This window comes from Galeopterus variegatus, unplaced genomic scaffold (genome assembly GCF_000696425.1).
Source record: "Galeopterus variegatus unplaced genomic scaffold, G_variegatus-3.0.2 Scaffold1792, whole genome shotgun sequence".
Lineage (NCBI taxonomy): Eukaryota > Metazoa > Chordata > Mammalia > Dermoptera > Cynocephalidae > Galeopterus > Galeopterus variegatus.
The window spans coordinates 280,258-285,390 of NW_007727903.1; positions in this window are offsets into that span (position 1 = coordinate 280,258).

The window sequence follows — 5,133 nt, forward strand, 5'->3', positions numbered from 1 at the left end:
GCCACAGGCCGGCCCAAGTTTGGATTGTTTCTAACTTTTGCTTATTGCAGATAAATCTGCTATGAACCTTTGTGTACAAGTCCTTGTGTAAATATATACTTTGAATTCTCTTGGGTAGATACCAGGAAGAGGAATTTTGGGATCGTATGGTAGGTGTATGTTTAACGTTTTAAGAACTGTCAAAACTGTTTTCTCAAATAGTTGTACCATTTACATTCTCACTAAGAGTTTTGGTTGCACCACATTCTTGCCATTTCTTGGTATGTTAGTCTCTGGGTTTTGTTTTTGCTTTTTGGGTTGTTTTTGGCAACTAGCCAGTATGGAGATCTGAACCCTTGACCTTAGTATTATCAGCATCACACTCTACTGAGTGAGTGGACCAGCCAGCCCAGTCTTTTTCATTTTAAGGACTATGATAGGTGTGTCTCCTTATGGTTTTAATTTGCATTTCCTAAATGACTAATGATGTTTAGTGCCGTGAGCCATCCTGCTATAGGGAATGGCATGGGAGGCTGAGGAGTGACACCCCTTGTTCTGCAGGCTACAAGGGGGTCCCGATGTGTGTGGCACGGCTCCATGGAAGTTCTTGTTTGTTCACCTTTGGTTGCTTGACAAGGCTTCCCAGAATTAAACAGCCTCACTTTTTTTTTTTTTTTTTAAAAGATGACCGGTAAGGGGATCTTAACCCTTGACTTGGTGTTGTCAGCACCACGCTCAGCCAGTGAGCGAACCGGCCATCCCTATGTGGGATCCGAACCCAGGGCCTTGGTGTTATCAGCACCGCACTCTCCCGAGTGAGCCACGGGCCGGCCCAAACAGCCTCACTTTTTGTCTTAGTATGGCTTTGGGAAATTCCCTGGAGTTTCTCAAAGGACATGTTAAAATACATCAAAATTAACTGGTTTATTTAAAAGACATTGTCAGTACTAAAGGTGTTTTTGATGCATGTTCCCAGTATGGGTTGGCTCAATTTAATTTTGTCATTAATCTTTCCTGTTCATGATGTGTGCATGGACCCATTGTGGCTCTGGTCATGCTCTTGTACGTGTGGAATGAAGTTATTATGTTGGATTTCTATCCACATCCCCCAGGGAGGTGGTGAGTCCGAGTGCAGTGGTGTTTACAATTATTTGATCATTAACCAGTTACAGATTTCTTTGTTTTCCCCATTCCCACAGTTTCACTTGACCTACCAAGAACATGTTTTTCCTTAGTAATAATAAGAATAATATAGTGTGTTTTTGTTAGTTTGAATAGGATCATTGAACTTTTCAGTTTGTCCCCAGTGCTGTTCCAGGAGTTTATTGGCAGGGAAATAAAAGGTATAAACATTGTGATTTTTATTATAAATTAAAATGATCCATATAGAGTATAAGCAATATTAAGTTGTTAACCATAACTAATCAATGTTATTAAAATCAAGTATAGTAAGTATAAGTAAGATTTAAAAAGGGTTAAATTGGGGTGGCATAGTGCATTGAGGGGGGTCTGGCTGTGGGGCAGCCTGAGAGGTGGTCCGTGGGAGGAGACCACGGGCGGTGGGTGGCCGGCCGGCCCTTCCTGTCGCTTAGGACAACCACGCAAGGCCAGACCAGCTCGTGCTCCACTAGGGAAGCGGTGCCAGCGGTAATGGTGATAGCGGCAGCAGTGGTTGAACCAGCAGCAGTGGCAGCAGTGGAGGAGCTGGTGGCAGCGGCGGCAGCGGCAGCGGTGTAAGTGGCACTGGTGGCAGCGGTGCCAGTGGCAGCAGTGGGAGAAGCAGCACCAGCGGTAGCGGCGGGAGTGGGGGAAGCAGTGGCAGCGGAGCCAGTGGCAGCGGAGCTGACGGCAGTGGTGCCAGCAGCAGCGGCATGAGCGGTGGCATTGGCAGCAGTGGGGGACCGGCAGTGGCAGGAGCGCCACCCTGCGGTACCGCCCCATCACCCAGAAGCCCAGCAGAGTCCAAGCTGACCAGAGAGGTGGCTCCCCGGAGAGGCCCAAGCCCGAGGTAACCACACACGCAAGGCACTAGTGGCCAACTGAGTAGTCACTGAGGTAGCCATACCAATTGGCAACCCCAGCAACATCTTAGTCAGGCAATAGTGTCAAACCTGTGGACTGTGAAACCCCCTGCCACAATGAATAAACATAAAAGAAAAGACACTAGAAATGTGAAAAATCAAGAAAGTACACCACCCAAAGATAATAAATGTCAAGCTCTAGATCCTATACAACAAGAAGCCCTTGAAATGACTGACAAGGAATTTCGAGTGATAATTCTAAGGAAACTGAAAGAGATACAAGAAAATTCAGCTAGAGAAACTGAATGAGATACAAGAAAATTCAGCTAGACATCATGATGAAATGAGGAAAAGTATACAGGACCTGAAAGAGGAAATGTACAAGGAAATCAATGCCCTGAAAAAAAAGTAGCAGTGGGCCGGCCCGTGGATCACTGGGAAGAGTGCGGTGCTGATAACACCAAGGCCCCAGGTTCGGATCCCATATAGGGATGGCCGGTTAGCTCACTGGGTGAGCGTGGTGCTGACAACACCAAGTCAAGTGTTAAGATCCCCTTACCGGTCATCTTTAAAAAAAAATAAAATGTAGCAGAACTTGTGGAACTGAAGAAGTTATTCAGCAAAATTAAAAACACAACGGGGAGTTTAACCAGCAGGCTTGTCAAAGTTGAAGAGAGAACCTCTGACCTTGAAGATGGGCTGTTTGAAATAACACAAGCAGACAAAAAAAAAAAAAAAGAAAGAAAGAAAAAAGAATCAAAGGCATTGAAGAAAATCTGAGAGAGATATCAGACAACCTTAAGGGCTCAAATATCTGAGTCATGGGTATCCCTGAAGGAGAGGAAAAAGGAGATTGCATTGAAAACATATTCAAGAAAATAGTGGGAGGGCCGGCCCGGTGGCGCACTGCTACAGTGCGCCGCTTGGGAGCGCGGCGGCACTCCCGCCGAGGGATCAGATCCCACATACAGACCGGCCGCTCACTGGCTGAGCGAGGTGCGGGCGCAACACCGAGGGTTGCGATCCCATAGCTGGTCACAAAAAAAGACAAAAAGGAAAAAAAAGAAAATAGTGGCAGAAAACTTCCCAGGTATAGGAAAAATCACAGATCTTCAGATCCAGGAAGCTCAATGATCTCCAAATGGATTCAACCTGAAAAGATCTTCTCGAAGACATGTTATAGTCAAATTGGCAAAACTCAAAGACAAACAGAGAATCTTGAGAGCTGCAAGAGGCGGGAACCGGTCCGTATGTGGGATCCGAACCCTCGGGTGGGAGCGCCGCCGCGCTTCCCAAGCGGGACACTATCCAGTGCGCCACCGGGCCGGCCCATATAATAGACTATTTTTAATCCTCATCTTACTTGACTTTTCTGTGACGTTTGATCATGAACTACTACTTTGGAATTTCTTCCTTCTTTCTGTGAAACCATCTTCTCTTGGTTTACCCTTTACTTCTCTGATTACAATTTCTTAGTATTTTCTGGGGGATTCTTTTCTTCTTCTAAATCATTAAATGCTGATATTCTCTGAGGCTCTGTCCTTGTTATTTTCTCACTATCAATAATATCCTGGGAGTGATCTCACTGATAATTCTACCAAATGACTTGAAAAGCTATATTAGTAACTCAGAATACTCTCCTAACTTCTTTCCTATCTATCTAGCTGTCTTATGTATATTGTTTTCTCAGTGTTGCACTGGCACCTCATTTTTTGAACATTTCTTTTTTTAGTAGACTTTAAACTAAAAACCATAAAAAGAGACAATGAGGGACACTACATAATGATAAAAGGACTGATGCATCAAGAAGACATAACAATCGTAAATATGTACACACCCAATGTTGGAGCAGCCAGATTTATAAAACAAACTCTATTAGACCTAAAGAAGGAAATAGACACTAATACCATAATAGCAGGGGACCTGAACACCCCACTGTCAATATTGGACAGATCATCTAGGCAAAGAATCAGCAGAGAAACACAAGATCTAAACAATACTCTAGACCAATTGTACATGGCAGATATCTACAGAACATTCCATCCAACAACCTCAGAATATTCATTCTTCTCATTAGTGCATGGATCATTCTCCAGGATAGATCACATATTAGGTCACAAATCAAGTCTCAACAAATTCAAAAAAATTGGAATTATCCCATGTATTTTCTCAGACCATAATGGATTAAAACTACAAATCAATAACAAATGAAATTCTAGAAACAATACAAGCACATGGAAATTAAACAGCATTCTACTTAATGAGTTATGGGTCCAAGAAGAAATCAAGCAGGAAATCAAAAAATTTATTGAAACTTATGATAATAATGATACATCATACCAAAACCTGTGGGATACTGCAAAAGCAGTGTTAAGGGGGAAATTTATTGCATTAAATGCTCACCTCAGAAGAATGGAAAGATGGCAAGTGAACAACCTCACACTTCACCTTAAAGATCTAGAAAAACAAGAACAATACAAACCTAAAGTTAGCAGACGGAAAGAAACCATCAAGATCAGAGCAGAACTCAATGAAATTGAAACCCAAAACACAATACAAAAGATCAATGAATCCAAAAGTTGGTTTTTTTGTTTTTTTTTTGTTTTTTTTAAAGATGACCGGTAAGGGGATCTCAACCCTTGGCTTGGTGTTGTCAGCACCACGCTCAGCCAGTGAGCAAACCGGCCATCCCTATATAGGATCCGAACCCGTGGCCTTGGTGTTATCAGCACCGCACTCTACCGAGTGAGCCACAGGCCGGCCCTCAAAAGTTGGTTTTTTGAAAGGATAAATAAAATTGACAAACCATTAGCACGGCTAACTAAAAAAAGAAGAGAGAAGATTCAAATAACAAAAATTAGAAATGAAAAAGGTGATATTACAACTGATTCATCTGAAATACAAGGAGTCATTCGAGACTACTATAAACAACTATATGCCAACAAATTTGAAAATCTGGGTGAAATGGATAAGTTTCTGGACACACACAAGCTACCAAAACTGAGCCATGAAGGTTTAGAAAATCTGAACAGACCAATAACAATAAAGGTGATTGAAGCTGTTATCAGAAACTTCCCAACAAAGAAAAGCCCTGGACCAGATGGATTCACAGCAGAATTTTACCAAACATTCA